Source organism: Cervus elaphus, chromosome 3 (assembly GCF_910594005.1).
Source record: "Cervus elaphus chromosome 3, mCerEla1.1, whole genome shotgun sequence".
NCBI lineage: Eukaryota > Metazoa > Chordata > Mammalia > Artiodactyla > Cervidae > Cervus > Cervus elaphus.
Genome location: NC_057817.1, coordinates 6727334 through 6744666, shown reverse-complemented (window position 1 = coordinate 6744666; position 17333 = coordinate 6727334). Strand labels below are relative to the sequence as shown.

The following is a 17333-nucleotide window of genomic DNA, read 5'->3' as shown; positions in this document are numbered from 1 at the left end:
CTTGAACAAAACACAATTATAGATTATAATCATATTGGGGCAATATCAGGCAGCTGTCTGCTTGCTCAGTAGGGTAAGTCTGTGGTAGCTCCCCCATTGGTTGGGGTGGCAAATAAGGGGTCTCAGGAATCTCTTAGTGAAGCTCCATTCAGACAGATTAATTCTTTTCTCATAAGTGTGCTCCTTGGAGAAGGAAATGGCAACCCACTCTTGTATTCTTGCCTGGATAATACCATGGACAGAGGAGCCTTGTGGGCTACAGTCCATGGGGTCGAAAGAGTTGGGCATGACAGAATGATTGAGCATGCATGCACATGCTCCTACTGTGTGTTTGGCATAGCTGCTTTATATCCTCTAAGGGAGCAGTCAGAGAGGTAAGGTAAAAGTTTTGATACCTTTTATGCCCTAGCCTTAGAAGTCACACAGCATCTTTTCCATGGTATTCTTTTGGTCGAGGCAGCTGAAGGTCTGCATAGGCTCAAGAAAAAGGAAATGCACCTCTTGATGGAGAATGTTAACATCACGTTTTAAGAAGAGCATATAGAAAAAAAAAAAAGAAGAGCATATAGGATATATGGTCATATTTCGGAAAGGCAATCTTCCTCAATATGGAAAGCATGGAACCACATAAAGTGTTCACAAACATTAACTATTATTAGTATTGCTAAATAAATGTTTCCATAAGAGTGAATCAATATACCTTCCTTTGGCTAGAGCTTCTTACTGTAGTTAAATCATTATTTACTTGTGAATTTTCAGTTTGAGCTTATCTTATTTTTATCTACCTGCTACTTGCATGGATTCCTTGAAATTGAAAATTTTTAGATTTTATGTTTATTTTGAAATCATTTCAAACTTAGCAGAAATTTTAATACTAGTACAAAGAACTAACTCTCTAAGCCCACATGGATTAACCTGCTTTAATATTTTTGCTTCATTTACCTTTACTGTCTCTCTTTTTGTCTACCTTTATTTCTCTACTGACTATTTTAGAGTTAGTTTCAGACATCATACCCCTTTATCCCTTATAGAATGATAGTACCATCATCACTTTCTAGACATTTAACATAGACTATATTCAAATTTTGACATTTGTCCTAATAATGCTTTTATATCAGTTTATTTTCTCTCTGAACCAGGATCCAATCCAGGACCTCAGACTATATTTTAATCTCCTACATTTGAAACAATTCCTCAGTTTGGTCTTTTATGACATTGCTTTTTTTTTTTCTTTGAGGTGTACAAACCAGATGCTTGGGTAGAAACTGCCTTCTATGCTATTTAGTTGAATTAATGGATTCTTATTTTTTGTTAAATATGTTATAATTCAGTACCACCCCTATGGCAGAAAGCAAAGAAGAACTAAAGAGCCTCTTGATGAAAGTGAAAGAGGAGAGTGAAAAAGTTGGCTGAAAGCTCAACATTCAGAAAACTAAGATCATGGCATCTGGTCCCACCACTTCATGGCAAATAGATGGGGAAACAATGGAAACAGTGAGAGACTATTTTTTTGGGCTCCAGAATCATTGCAGATGGTGACTATAGCATTTCATTTTCCATGAAATGAAAAGACACTTGCTCCTTGGAAGAAAAGCTATGACCAACATAGACAGCATAGTAAAAAGCAGAGACATTTCTCTGCCAACAAAGATCTGTCTTGTCAAAGCTATTGTTTTTCTAGTAGTCATGTATGGACGTGAGAGTTGAACTAAAAAGAAAGTTGAGCACCGAAGAATTGATGCTTTTGAACTGAAGTGTTGGAGAAGACTCTTGAGAGTCCCCTGGACTGCAAGGAGATCCAACCAAACTATCCTAAAGGAAATCAGCCCTGAATATTCATTGGAAGGACTAATGCTGAAGCTGAAACTCCAATACTTTGGCCACCTGATGCGAATAACTGACTCCTTGGAAAAGACTCTGATGTTGGGAAAGATTGAAGGCAGGAGGAAAAGGGGATGGCAGAGGATGAGATGGTTGGATGGCATCACCAACATGATGGACATGAGTTTAAATATGCTCCGGGAGTTGGTGATGGACAAGGAAGCCTGACTTGCTGCAGTCATGGGGTTGCAAAGAGTCAGACATGACTGAGCAACTGAAATGACTATCAGTTCATTCATTCTGAAGCTCTAATTGTCCCAGATTGGGTCAGTGGGTGCCCTTAAAGTGGCTCCTGAGTCTTTCTGACCCTCTCTCTTCATGGGCTGCCATGACAAAATACTACAGACTAGATGGCTTAAGTAGTAGCAGAAACTTCTTTCTCATATCTCTGGAGGCTGGAGTTCCAGGTGCTGGTCTATTTGGTTCCTCATGAGAGCTCTCTTCCTGGCTCACAGATGGCTACCTTCGCTCTGAATCCTCATGTGGTGGAGAGAGAAATCTAGCATCTCTTTTTCTTCTTCTAAGGTCACAAGCCCTATTGGATTAGGGTCCTATCCTCATGACATCATCTAACCTTTATCAGCTCCTCAAAGACCCTAGCTCCTTGGGGGTTAAGGTTTCAACATATGATTTATGAAGGGACACAGACTTTCTTTCAGTCCATAACATCTTGTATCATTTTTTTGGAGTACTTCCTTCCTTTTTAGGATAATAATATACTCTAAATGCTTCTTGTATTTCTTTCTCCTCTTGTGTTTCCTCCTTCCTCTAAGTTCAGGTTCCATTTAGCAAGGAATGGTCCTTAGAAACAAGATCTGCAAGGAAGCATTTATGCAGATCATCTAATGTTGAGACTTCAGACAAAAAAAATATTGTGAATTATAAAAGAGTTAGAAAACCTTTCTTGAATTAGAAAGTATGAAGACTTTCTGACTCTTGTCTTAAATGTTCTACTGTTGTTGTCCTTCAGTCACTAAGTTGTGTCTGGACTCCGTTTTCTGTAGCATGCCAGGCTTCTCTGTCCTCTGCTAACTCCTGGAGTTTACTCAAGTTCATGTCCATCGAGTCGGTGATGCCATCCAACCATCTCATCCTCTGCTGCCCTCTTCTCCTTTTGCCTTCAATCTTTCCCAGCATCAGGGTCTTTTATAGTGAGTCAGCTCTTTGACTCACGTTCTATATACAATATTATTTTTACGTCCAATCAATTGCAAAGGAATAATATGAGAGCCATATGCCTAGGCTTTATGAAGTGAGGCTCTATTGAGTACTGAGTCAGGAGAGTAGAGGAATTGAGAACTAGTAAGAGGTCAGGATGCAGGAAGAGGGTACAGAAATTGTGGGACACCCACTTTTCAGAAAACTTGTAAGAACCAGCAGACAAACAGCCCCATTTTGAACTAGTGACTGTATCATCTAAACTTAACCAGTCATAAAGCTCAGTTGACACTCCAAGGCCAATATGGCCTTAGAGACCATTTGTAGTTTTTGACTTAAGCTCCATCTCAAAGCTCTAACTTCTCGCTGTAGGATCAGATTTCCCTGCCTTGCACTGAACTTGGATAATCTTTGTCCATCCTAAATCTTTTTATTTCTTATCCTTGCTGATTACCTAGGGCGAGAGACTTGGTAGGGGCAAAAGGAACCCTGGCACTGGTACTCACTGATTATACACCTTTAGATGACTGATTGACTTATTGTGTGAACCCAAGTCCCTCCTCCTTTCTGGTCTTCCGTTTCCTTGTGTGTAGAATGAGAGGCCAAGTCTAAATTATCTCTCAATTCTTTTCTAGCTTTCAAGTTCTCTGAAACCCTCCCTGCCTAAAATCTTTAAAGTGTGAATTAAACTTGCAGATGAAGATAAATTAGCAGAGGAGCCGAGTGCCTTACAGACGTACAGTCTTCAGAGACCAGCAAGCCTGCCTATTGGAGTGCGCTTTCTTTTTACAGCTGTGAAGAGAGGAATCAGCACACTAGCTATAACTTCATATGACTAATGGTAACCATGGCGACCACTAAATATTCCTTCTAGACCTTGCATCTGCACAGCTCAGTGAAGCAGAGGAAATAAACGCTGCTGCTTTGAAAAATGATAAAAATAATCTGAACCAGCGACAGGCTTGGAAGGAGAGGAGAGATCTCAAATGTGAAGGTCAAGTCATTTCATCTCATTATCTCTCAGGCCTTTGTTTAATCTCAGGAGGCATTTGATGCCAACTAAATGGATAGGTCACAGGCCTGAGGGATGGAGAATGAGACTTCTGAGGCCCTTGGCTAATTTTCAAAGAAGCTTCTGGGGTTCTGACAATATTTGCTGGATTGGTGTGATGACCCCTATGTTGAAACACTGAAAATGAACATTAAGGCCACTACAAGACGCCCCCGCGGCTTATGGTAGTTCTTGATGTCAGGGCATCTTAGTGGCTTAAGGACAAAGTAACTAGAAGACTGGCCAAGGTCAAATCACAGTCAGAGAGCAAGAATATAGGCAAGACAACTGGACCTCCCAAGCCCTACAGATTAGACAAGGAGAATGGATGACAGGTCGACATCATCTTGGTAAAACATGGGATAAGCTCCAGAAAGACTAATGCCATGATGCATCCCAGGAGAGTCTCCCAGGAGACATAAACGAGTGGATTACTGTAGAAGGGGGTAGGGTCTCTGAGAAACTGGAGAGCCTATGGCCTGTCTCAAGAGGGCAGCCTATTGTTGCCATGGCAGATCCAGAGCTCCCATCTTTCAAGAGAGGCTATAAATCTGGATTTTTAAAAAATAATTAAATTTCTTAATTATTTAATGTGTATGGGCTGCCATTTTGCATCCTCTGAAATTGCAGTCCCATTTTGAAAATGAACATAGGAAATGCTAGAGAAATGGGATTCTGTATAATGACTTGTACAATGACCATGAGACCATGAACATTCCGAATCCAATCAGGTTGGCCTGGGTTTGTAATGGCAGGGAGGTCTGTGTGTGATGCTCTGAGAAGCTGGCATTTCAGGAATTACAGTGTGCTTGGTTTGGAGACCGAATACGTCAACAGATGGAAGATGATCTGAATGGCAGGTTTGAAAGGGGTCTAGGAGGACACATGTTGCAGTCTGTGTCCAGCACCAGGGGCTGGGAGCACCCTTCCCAGCTAGTGGCAAGTCAGTCTTTGTGAAGTGATTTCCCCTGGTTCCTCGCCCCCTATATTCACCTGCATTCCAGTAGACACATGAGCTCCAAGAACTCTGCCTTGAGCCAGTCCTATGCTTTAGGCTACTGTGGAGTCTTCACATAAGTCATAAACACACGATTAAGGTGGGGAGTGAGGGGGCAGAGAGTGCAAGTAGACAGTCTGACCGAGGACAGAAGCCAGCATGTGTAGAACTGACTACCCTTCCATCCACTGCGTCACCCCCCTGGGCAAGAGTCTGGGTACTGGGCAACAAAGCTTAGCCCTTGGACTCCGGTAGGGAGCAGTGGATTCTTTTGCCCTTTTGAAAAGCATAATTACTTTCCAGATTACAGGATTATTATAGGAAAATCTGAAAACCGGAAAGAAAAGGCTTCTAATCATATTATGACTAGAGATGAAGAGGTAGTTCACAGATAAGAGAGAGCTATCAATAAAATGTCTTGTGGGAAATTACTCTGGTGCAGTGCTAGCCTCCACGTGCCATCCCAGACAAGTTATTATAGAAGTCATGAAACGGAAAGGCTCACAGATTCACTTAACATGCTGGAATGATGTAGCTCCCTGAATCAGTATAGAACAGAGTGAGAAGCAATGGGAGGAAACAACGCACCCAGGGCAGGTGCATGCGGGCAGCGGGACCACAGAACCTGAGCCTGTGCTGTGGTCTTCACGTGTCCTGGCCAGCTGCCGCTCAGCCTGCCTTCCTGGCCAGGTGCACATGAGGGAAGCAAGGGGGTTCAGAGGGCTCCCCTGGGGACTCGGACAGTAAAGAATCTGCCTGCAATGCAGGAGACCCAGGTTCGATCCCTGGGTCGGGAAGATCCCCTGGAGAAGGGCATGGCAACCCACTCCAGTATTCTTGCCTGGAGAATCCCATGGACAGAGCCCGATGGGCTACAGTCCATGGGGTTGCAAAGAGTCGGACACGGCTGAGTGACTCGCGCGCGTGCACACACACACACACACACACACACACACACACGTGTTCAGGCAGATGGAAGATGCTTAGAACCAGCACGGATTTCCTCTCTGGGAAAGATGCAGTGGCAGGTATACTGAGCACACAGATGAGCATTTTGTGTATTTGTGCATTTTCTAGGCAGAGGATAGGTGGGCCAACATGGGGTGATAACGGTCATCACCAGTGTGTGGATAATTTAGGGATGACATAGCCATCAATCTGGAAATGACATTTGTACCTTATTACAATAATACTTAAGGTTTATTGGTGTAGTGTTTGAGCCATTGACACTGGTGCTGGTGGTGGTGGGCATCCTGCCCAAACTTTGGAGACTCTTAACTCTTTACCAAACAGGGAATGACAGATGGAAGTATATTCACTGCTGCCTTTGTGTGAAGAGAGTGTGATGCTTCCTCATGAAATCCAGAATGGGCTCATATAAAAAGTAAGCAGGGTCAGAATGGGTCTCATATGAGTTTCCCTTTAAGAGCTAAAGAGTGTTTATTGCTCAGTTGTATCTGACTCTTTGTGACCCCATGGACTGTAGCCCCCAGGCTCCTCTGTCTATGAAATTCTCCAGGCAAGAATACTGGAGTGGGTAACCATTCCTTTCTCCAGGGGATCTTCCCAACCCAGGTTCCCAGGGATTGAACCTGGGTCTCCTGCATTGCAGGCAGATTATTTACTATCTGAGCTATCAGGGCCTAAGCCAGCATTATTTTCATGCAGGCATTTAGGTCTGTGAAGACCTCAAACCTGCAGACAAGAGAGTAAGTGTACGCAGTAAGATGAGTGGAGGACAGAAGCCCACAGAGAAGACCAACATCTAAAGGGCAGGTGGAAAAAGAGGGGCATGTGAAGGGGATGGAACAAGGACAGTCAGAGCTTGAAGGACCAGGAGATGATGCTGTCACAGAAGCGAGGGTGCTCCGTAAGTCCTGCTGAAGTTAAAGGGTCTGGCCGTGAGCTACCGATGAGAATGTCTTCAGGAGGGAGGGAGAGGGTAGACCGCCAAAGTGAAGGCAACATCTGTTGTGCAGGATAGACGGTGAGGGAGAGATACTGCGTAATCCTGAGCGCTTTGTCCTGATGGTGTCGGGAAATCAGAGTGCCATTTTTGCGTTCTCATCTTTGAAATCACGTCACTCCACAGTGGGGTTTGTAGCCTTCCATCCCTCTACCTGCCCCTTTCTTTCATTCCACACTTCTAAGGGGTTTGCCTATGTGCACATTCTTTTTCAGATGTCTAATTCTGACTCAGAAAATTGCTGGTTTCAACTCTTTTGCCAGATGGCTGAGGAAAGAGCAATTGACTGCTAGTGCTAAATGCCTGTGTCAGAGCCCAAAGCAGCCGATTCCAATTAACATAAAAAGCAGAACAGAGCTCCTAACGTGCAAGTGTAAGATGATGGGATGATGAAACCTCCTCCTGGCTGAGAAAGGAAAACATACAACATCCTCTGTCCTCTCAGATCCTGGTCCACGCCACTGGGTTGAGGGGGGGATGTATTCACGAATCAGAGGGGACTGCAGAGCAGTACCCTCAGAACAACCCCCTCGGTTCCTTTCCATTTGGCAGGATGAGGGGTGGTCCTCAAAGTCGCATGTCAGAAATCTTTGCTTTATTTGTTTGGGTGGATGGAGTACAACATTGTTTTTAGCGCAACTTCCTGTTTTCTCAAATGAGACATTTCATAGAAGAGAGTGGTACTAATCTTTCAGTGGATGATATAGATAAAGAGCTTTTGATTTTTCACATTTTTTAAAAGTCTATCTTTTTGTGGGTAAGATATTTAGAGATGCCAAAATAAAAATGAAATATAAAGAACTAAGTGGAGATATTTTTTTGCTACCCCATTTCCATCTACTCTATTTTTTTCTGCCCTTAAGAAATAGTCATTTTAATTATTCTCTTGCTTATTCTTCCAGTATTTCTTTATGCATATGCAAGCATATATGAATTTATTTATGTATACTTATATATGTATATATATATTTATTTCCTTTTTCCCATAAAAGACAGTATATTATATATATATATGTTTTATTTTTTGTTACTGAATAATATACTTGGACTCATTAGAGAAAGACCCTGATGCTGGGAAAGACTGAAGGCAAAAGGAGAAGGGGGCAGCAGAGGATAAAATTGTTGGAGAGTGTCAGTGACTCAACAGACATGAATGTGAGCAAACTCCAGGAGACAGTGGAGGACAGCGGAGTCTGGGGTGCCACAACCCATGGGATCCCAGAGTCAGACAGGACTTAGTGACTAAACAACAATAATGAATATATTTGGAGATCTTTCCACATTAATACACAGAGAGCCTCTGTGTTCTGTTACTTTATTTTTTTTTTGCTTCCACGTCATATTCCGCTGTATGACTGTCCCCTATTTTTGGACATTTGGATTGTTTCTAGGTTTTCTTACAACAAACAGTTCTCAGTGGATGGTCTTGTACATAGATCCACTATGTGATGTGTGAGAGGACCCATAGGAGAGCTTCCCAGAAGCAACATCGTAGTTAAATGCATCTGTGATTCTGATGGATATTGGCAGATGTCCTTCCATGCCGCCTGACCATTTTGCAACTGTCAGGCACAGTGTGGGAGGGCCTGTTCCCTTCAATGTAAGTAACTGAGTGTGGCCAAATTTCTGCTTTTTTTTCTTTTGGTTTATTTTTGTTGGTTTTGGTTAATCTAATGAAATGGTAGCTTAGGGTGGTTTTCTTTTTCTTTTTTTTCCCCATTTTTATTAGTTGGAGGCTAATTACTTTATAATATTGTAGTGGTTTTTGTCATACATTGACATGAATCAGCCATGGATTTACATGTGTTCCCCATCCCGATCCCCCCTCCCACCTCCCTCCCCATCCCATCCCTCTGGGTCTTCCCAGTGCACCAGCCCTGAGCACTTGTCTCATGCATCCAACCTGGGCTGGTGATCTGTTTCACCCTAGATAATATACATGTTTCGATGCTGTTCTCTCGAAACATCCCACCCTCACCTTCTCCCACAGAGTCCAAAAGTTGTTCTGTACATCTGTGTCTCTTTTTCTGTTTTGCATATAGGGTTATCGTTACCATCTTTCTAAATTCCATATATATATGTGTTAGTATACTGTATTGGTCTTTATCTTTCTGGCTTACTTCACTCTGTATAATGGGCCCCAGTTTCATCCATCTCATTAGAACTGATTCAAATGAATTCTTTTTAATGGCTGAGTAATAGTCCATGGTGTATATGTACCACAGCTTCCTTATTCATTCGTCTGCTGATGGGCATCTAGGTTGCTTCCATGTCCTGGCTATTATAAACAGTGCTGCGATGAACATTGGGGTGCATGTGTCTCTTTCAGATCTGGTTTCCTCGGTGTGTATGCCCAGCAGTGGGATTGCTGGGTCATATGGCAGTTCTATTTCCAGTTTTTTAAGAAATCTCCACACTGTTCTCCATAACGGCTGTACTAGTCTGCATTCCCACCAACAGTGTAAGAGGGTTCCCTTTTCTCCACACTTAGGGTGGTTTTCATTTGTAGTTCTCTCATTATTCTTTCTTCAGATAATAGAATATTCTTATTTTTCTTTGTTTTCATGATCTCTTGGAGAGTTATGACACAATGATGCAGGGGAAAAAACATCTTTTCAGGGCCCCACTCTTGGGCTTTAAGGGCTTCATAAGACTCTGGGCTCTCTGCCATGTCCTTGTGTGTTAGTTTGTTATTTCATGTTTCTTTTTAGTGGTTAGTGATCATAATAATAACCAACTTTTATTGAGTATTTATTCTATACTAGGCATGATCCTAAGCACTTTATGTATGAACTCATTTACTCTTCAAAACAAACCCGAAAGCAGCTCTATGAAGGAGAGTTGCTATAATCTCTGTATGCGGAAACTGAGACCCAGAAAGGTTAGTAAACTACCTGAGATGACAAAGGCAGTCTCTCCTAGAGTAAACAGCAGTCCCATTTTTCCTGGGATCATCTCAGTTTTGTCACTGAAGTTCCCATATCCCTGAAATCCCTCATTCCTGGTACAGTTTGATCACCCCAGTCTGGTCTCAGAGTCTTTGCGTATCACTATTAAACTCCTCTGAACACCAAAGGGGCTTGGGTGCTTGTAAGCAGAGGAATGGGAGAGGTGATGTTCCTAAGGTGTAAGACTTAAATTGCAGTTTCTTAGTTTTATTCAATTAGACTGATGCCAAGCGGAGTAGGAAAAAAGAGGGTAAGGCCGTTTCCTCTAATCAGATAGCAGTAGAAATGGCCATAGAAGAGGGCAGTTAATGCAATCACTGTCGTGAAAAACCCGTGTGGAGATCTAGTAAATAATAATAATCATCTTGTCACTGTGGTAAGTGAAAAATGTTCATGTGCTATCCCAATTACTCCTCCAAGTAGTCCTATGTGATGGGTAGTAATATCACACCCATTTTACAGAGAAGAGGTTAAGAAACTTCCTAAAGGAAGGTTGATTGATACTCAAGTCTGCCTGCAGAGCCCATGCTTTAAAAAGCATGATTTCTTGTTCAGTAGCTCAGTCATGTCCGACTCTTTGCGACCCCATGGACTGCAGCACACTAGGCTTCCCTGTCCTTCACCATCTTCCGGAACTTGCTCAAACTCATGTCCATTGAATCGGTGATATTTACCGAAATATAAGCACATATTTCATTTTTAACTGGGCCCTTAATGACTATCCACAGGAGAGACACTCAGACAAGGAAAGTCTGAATCTTTGGGTTTGCTGCAAGAGATGCTGGTTTGTGTTTAAACAGCGCAGCTCATTGATGCAAAATGCCAACAGTGAGGAGTTCCACAGCTCTGGGGAGGATGCCTTGTGTGAACTTGCCGACTCTGTGAAGGGCAGCCAGGGAGGTTCTGCTGTCTTTCTGCTGCCGGGAGTGGTGCTGAGTGTGTCTCCCTCCCTCCCTCTGGATTTAGGCACCTTCAGTATAAAATGAAGACAGGTGTTTCTTACTTGCTTCAAAGATAATCTTTTGATTACCCTTTTGAAGACCCTTCTAGTTCTAGATTCACGACTATCCATACAACCCTGATTTTTCAAGTGACCTTATCTTTGAGGAAAACAAGGCCTCACTGTAAAAAAGTCTGTAGCAAGCGCATTGTATATATAAATTGCTGTAATTCAAGAATGAAGTTGGTTAGAGGGCTCTGGTAACAGAATTTCTAAAACAGCCTCCCAGATTGGGGTTGAAATATTCACACCACTGCTCCTGCTTTTCTTTTTTTTTCATTGCAAAATAGGTTTTATTTGTTAAGTTATCCAATAAGATTATCACACAAAAATAACTATATGGCTAGGCTAAGTGCAAAAGGTGCTCAAGTTTTAAGAACATCACAGGTGGGCCACTGCAGGTTCCCTGTGCCCCCGAACAAGGGGTACAAAACGTGCTTCCTGCCCCACGGGGCACAGGAATTTCCCCACTTGGATCAGGAGCATGACCTGTGTGCGGATTCATAGCTCTTCATGGCCCGAGAGGCTCCTGACCTCTCCCCAAGTTTCCCCATCAGTGGCCTGCTTGGGATCAAAAGATCACCGGCTGGGGACCTTGGGGCCCCGGGCCTCTTCCCAGGCCTCCTGGTGGCCTAAGGCTGCCTCCTTCCTCGCCTCGGCGGAGAGTTTCAGAACTTCGCCGAAGCTCCTTCGCAGCTCCAGGTGCGGCTTCTGGTCAACTCCTTGAGTTCCCTCATCAGGTCCAATGCCTTCGCGTTTTCTTCTGAGCTGCCCGATGCTAAATTATTACAGCAGACGGCGTGTGGTCGTCTGTTCCCGCTGAGACTCGTCTAAGAAGAGCTGCCTGTCCCCATCCGGGTGGACGGATTGCACGGGCAGCGCGTGCGTCACGGTGCCCAGGGCCGTCGGGCACGTCTTGTACTGTCCGGGAAAGCGGCTGGCCACGGCCTCAAAGGGGCTCAGCATCGCGATCCGCGCGTCCAGGGCATCTGCCAGCTCCCTCTTCCTCTGGCAGAGATGTCTGCGCTTCAGCTCCTACATCTGTTCCTGGAGTTTCTCCTTCTCTTTGCACATTATTTGTAGGTTCTTTTCTGCCTGTTCTTCAAATGTAGACAGGCCGTTCTCCATCTTCACCGTCAGCGGGGTCAGAAGGAGTATCTGGGACTCCCTCATTCCCATAGCTTTCGGGAGATCTGGGCTCTTTACTTGAGGCAGAAAATGATGACGACTCGGCTTTCTTTGACTTTTTTTTTTTTCCAAATTGTGGAGTCAAATTTAGGGCTTCCCTACGTCAAGGCTGTATATTGTCACCCTGCTTATTTGATTTATATGCAGAGTACATCATGAGAAATGCTGGGCTGGAAGAAGTACAAGCTGGAATCAAGATTGCTGGGAGAAATATCAGTAACCTCAGATATGCAGATGACACCACCCTTAAGGCAGAAAGTGAAGAGGAACTAAAAAACCTCTTGATGAAAGTGAAGGAGGAAAGTGAAAAAGTTGGCTTAAAGCTCAACACTCAGAAAACTAAGATCATGGCATTTGGTCCCATCACTTCATGGGAAATAGATGGGGAAACCATTGAAACAGTGGCTGACTTTTTTTTTTTTTTGGCTCCAAAATCACTGCAGATGGTGATTGCAGCCATGAAATTAAAAGACGCTCACTCCTTGGAAGGAAAGTTATGACCAACCTAGACAGCATATTAAAAAGCAGAGATATTACATCTAGTCAAGGCTATGGTTTTTCCAGTGGTCATTTATGGATGTGAGAGCTGGACTGTGAAGAAAGCTGAGTGCCGAAAAATTGATGCTTTTGAACTGTGGTGTTGGAGAAGATTCTTAAGAGTCCCTTGGACTGCAAGAAGATCCAACCAGTCCATCCTAAAGGAGATCAGCCCTAGGTGTTCACTGGAAGGACTGATGTTGAGGCTGAAACTCCAATACTTTGGCCACCTCATGTGAAGAGTTGAGTCATTGGAAAAGACGCTGATGCTGGGAAGGATTGGGGGCCGGAGGAGGAGGGGACGAGATGGTTGGATGGCATCACCGACTCAACGGACATGGGTTTGGGTAAACTCCAGGAGTTGTTGATGGACAGGGAGGCCTGACGTGCTGCGATTCATAGGGTCGCAAAGAGTCGGACATGACTGAGCGACTGAATTGAACTTGTGGCTCAGCTGGTAAAGAATCTGCCTGCCATGCGAGGGACTTGGGTTTGATCCCTGAATTGGGAAGATCCTCTGGAGAAGGAAAAGGCCACCCACTCCAGTATCCTGGCCTGGAGAATCCCACGGACTGTCTGGGCCAAGGGGTCGCAAAGAGTCGGACATGGCTGAGCGACTTTCACTTTCCGACCACACTTTTAACGTTAGTGGTCAGACGCGGCAGTGCCGTGCCCTTCGAGCATGGTAGACTGCGGGTCAACTGTGTTAACCCCACTGCTGTCTTTGCTCTTCTGGAGTGGGCTGGGTTTTGTTCCACCTTCAGGCATCTGCCCATGGGCCTTAGTTGTGTTTGACTCTCTGCTGCCCCAGCGACTGTAGCCTGCTAGGCTCCTCTGTCTGTGGAGTTTTCCAGCCAAGAATACTGAAGTGGGCTGCCAGTTCCTACTCCAAGGGATCTTCCTGACCTAGGAATCGAACCCGTGACTGTATGCAAAATAGACAACTAATAAGAAGCTACTGTATAGTACAGGGAACTCTACTTAATACTCTGTAATGGCCTTGTGGGAAAAGAATCTAAAAAGGAGTGGCTATATGTATATATACAACTGATTCACTTTGCTGCACACGTGAAACTGACCACCATTGTAAATCAACTATATTGCAATAAACACTAATTAAAAAATAATAAAATGGTCTCCCAAAGATGCCCTGTCCCTGGTCCCTAGAACCCATGAATGTGATAAGATTTCTCTGCTTGTTAGGTTACACTGCACAGTTGGTCCTAAAATAAGGAGGTCATACAGGATTATCTGGTAGGCCCACTGTAATCACAGGAGCTCTTAGAAACCAAGAGCTTTCTTTGGCTGGTGGCAGATGAGGCCAAAGTAGGAGGCAGGATAGTGGGAGAGATTAAAAGCGCAGGGAGGGGGGGGTGGCCACTGGACACAGCATTGTTGGCTTTGAGGATGGAAAAATACTTGTGCCGAGGGATGTGGGCAGCTTTTAGGAGGTGAGAACAGCTCCTGGCTGCCAGCTGCCAAGGGACCAGGGCCTTCAGTCCTCCGAGTGCAAGGAAAGGAATTCTGCCAATAGTTTGAACAAGGAAGTGAATTCTTCTCTAAAGCCACTAGATAACCTCCCGGCCTGAACACACCTTGATTTCAGTCTCTTGAGACCCTGATCAGAGAACCAGTGAAAGTGCACTTGGATTTCTAACCTGCAGAACTGTGAGGTGATAAATGGATGTTGCTATAAGTTGCTCGATTTGTGGTCTTTTGTTCAATCAACAGATAACCAATACATGTCCCCATCCACATTTCCTAGACTCCTCATCTTCTACCTTGAAAGTGAAAGGAAAGTGTGAGCCTCTCAGTCGTGTCCAACTCTTTGTGACCCCATGGACTGTAGCCCGCCAGGCTCCTCTGTCCATGAAATTTCCCAGGCAAGAATGCTAGAGTAGGTTCCGATCTCCAGGCGATCTTCCTGACCCAGGAATCAAACCTGGACCTCCTGCATTGCAGGTGGATTCTTTACTGTCTGAGCCCCCAAGGAAGCCCCTTAAATTAGAACCCAGCATGACTTAGGCTTACTTGTGGGTCATCCCACTTATATGCTACCTTAACACCTGGTCATGTCACATTGTATTGTCCTTGGCTGCTCATTACTTGTCTCTTCCATTGGGTTATAAATCCCTTAAGGAGAATAGTGTGTCTCATTGTTGAAACTTCTGTGCATATCTCAGGGCCTTGATATATAAGGAGTTCTCAACCAACACTTGTATGAAAATGAGATATTAACCTATTCCCAGCATGGTAGTTAGCATCCATGGATGCTTTTATTGTTATGTGGATTATACCAGAGACTTTTAATGACTTTCTTAAAAAAAAAATCTCATAATCAGAAACCTTGCCATCAAGGAAAACCACTGGTTGAAATGTAAAAGAGCAAATTTAAGCTCTGACTACATTTCTAGCAAGCAGAGTATTTATGGTAATTTGATCAATTAATGTTTTTTTCCAAAGCACTATAGATCCAGGAAGCAAAATAACAGTACCTATTACATACTAAAAACCAAGCTGCAGGGCTAGCATAGCTATATAACTTTGCAGGAGCAACCATTCTTACTAATTTTTATTGTCTTCAGTGCAGTGAGTTCAGTTGTTATATTTTCTGGTTCCTAATAACCAAAAATGTTTTGACTCCATTTTTAAGTTTCAAAAAACTTTAAAAAATGTCTGTTAGTCGAAAGGAGAACATAGGACTTATGGGAAATCCAGATTCTTTTTATTGGCCTAGAGTTGATGTGAAGACGTGGGACAGAACTGAAGTAGTATAATGGAGTCCTAAGTGACATGAGACTAAGATTAGAACTGGAATCATTGTTGTGAAGAGTCAAAATTATACCAGATGCTGGAGTTGAAAGAGTGAAGTAGAAATGGGAAAAGAAATATCAAGATCAATAGCTAAAACCAGAACAGGACTAAGGTTTTGAATGGCAGATTGGTGCTTGGTATATATCATAAGAGTGAGTATTCTGTGTGGACATCGAGCATATTAGTTATGTCCTTAAGAAGCTCAGGTCCTAAACATGTATTAGCTAGTCATGAAGCACTGTGTGTGTGTGTGTGTGTATAGGGTGAAAGACAGGCAATTCATGGAAGGGTGTCCATGCAAATTGTAGCTGAGTGGGAAGATGTTTTTGAATGAAAAAATAAATTGTATATGGATACAAGTTGATTCCTGCTTCTTATAGTGAGTTCTACAGCTTTTATCTAAACAAATTACTCTTGACAAACTTGTGGACTAGAAGGAATCTTTTTGATGTGAAGTGCTGTTTTTTGCTGTGGGAAAAAGAAGGTCTTTGGTAAAACTAGGGATGTGACTCTTGGGCCCAGTTCAGGAAAGTATATATCCCGGCAGCATAGCTCTCTCTAACACCTGCTCAGTCAGTGTTGCAGAGTATTCTGTTACCCTAGTAGTATTCTCCAGTGCTTCAGACCTGATGTTGAAATTTTTGAGGTTATCTCCGTAAATAATAAAGTCCCATCCTGTAGACTTCACCTCAGTGTGTGTTATGTCTAGTTGGAAAATTTATGCACTTTGCACAACTTTCTTCTCTCCCTTTGGGTTTCTTCCAACGCCAGTTCACGGCCCATTTCTCTCTTAAAAAATAGTTGGGAGGAGCTGAGTTTAGTTTTAATTACAAAAATTGGTGTTTTCATGGGTAAACTTCACCAGTATTATTGATCAGATGAAATTGTTTTTATTCCTGATAAGAATTTAGGTTCCATTAGGAGCCAGTAGCTTGAGAGGTTTAGCTGGAACTTTCGAATCTCTTAGGTCCTAGGAATAGCCTTAGCAAGCCAAATATTCTTTTTCTCTCTGGGGGCAGGGTTCATTTTTTATTTGTGCCAGAAGTTGTTCTTTGGTGTTTTAAATTCATGCTATTGTGCTTTGATTACAGTAAGAACTTCATGGCCGTTAATTATTGATGAAGGGGATGATGGCAATGTAATCTCATGAGACCAGGTGGCCTTAACAGGTTTAAAGCTTTGTTCCTCACTCCCATTCAACCCAGCATGACTTTCTCCTGGTATTTTCTATGTTATCAAGGTCTCAGATCATTAAAGAGAAATGAAAATTAAAAAAAAAAAACTTACCAGAAATTGTAAAGTATCTTAATTCATAAAGTAACTGTTTTGTGTGATCCTGGGGCACCATGCTTTATCTGATCAGACACTTTTCACTGGAAACAAATCTGTCAGGTAGAATTAGTATTTTTGTGGTTGGTAACTGAAAGCATTGCTAGGGAATCTTAATACTTTGCTTTTGGGTTATTATTTACTGTAATATGTAAAACTTAACCACTTCAGTGTCTGATCTAAAAGGTAATCCACCGTTTGCCAAATACTGTGTTAAATGCTGAAAACAGATCAGTAAAGAAAAAAGACAAGTTCTCATAGCACTTATATTTTAATCAGAAAGACAGGCTGTAATTAAATAAAGCAAGAGATAAGTACTATTAAGATAAAAAAGAAACCACTGTGAAGCAGAGGGGTTAGTCACTAAAGCATTGTGAATTCCTAAGAAGATGGGTAATAATATATCTATGATAATCATAATAAAATAAGGTACAGTAGTAGGGCATATGGCTACAGACCATTTG

At 42.9% G+C, this 17333-nt stretch overlaps 1 pseudogene; it reads right to left on the bottom strand.

Moving 5' to 3' along the window:
* Positions 1 to 11502: 11502 nt before the first annotated feature.
* On the bottom strand, positions 11503 to 13494 carry LOC122685949 (annotated as a pseudogene).
* Positions 13495 to 17333: the final 3839 nt, after the last annotated feature.